Here is a 421-nt window from a genome sequence, read left to right as displayed (position 1 = left end):
TCATGAGGTACAAATTAATCAAATGAATACGGTGACCACACCACGTGAACGAAACCGACGCGCTACGGCCTTGGGGAATGTTAGCCGGAAGTAGTCGTGCCGGTGTTTGTATTATTTTAAAGTCGCGATAAAGATCTTTGCGCACTAGCACTAACACTCCAGCCGTCCGGGCATTGGTCGTGGGGGATTGTGCTATTATATCCCATCCCGGTATCCCTATTTTCTGAGCCGCGAATTGCAATTCTCTAGTGAGAATTGTCAGGTCTCCATCTCCCAAATGATGTGTCTCCTGTAAACAAATGACATCTAACCTATGTTGGGCCCATACTCTAGCCGCAGCATGGATACGAGTAAATGCCGAATGCGTGAATAAACCTGCTACATTATGGGACGCTATGCGAAGGGGTCTATTATTAGGCCT

The sequence above is a fragment of the Volvox carteri genome (assembly GCF_000143455.1).
Source record: "Volvox carteri f. nagariensis unplaced genomic scaffold VOLCAscaffold_28, whole genome shotgun sequence".
Lineage (NCBI taxonomy): Eukaryota > Viridiplantae > Chlorophyta > Chlorophyceae > Chlamydomonadales > Volvocaceae > Volvox > Volvox carteri.
This window is presented reverse-complemented; position numbering follows the sequence as displayed.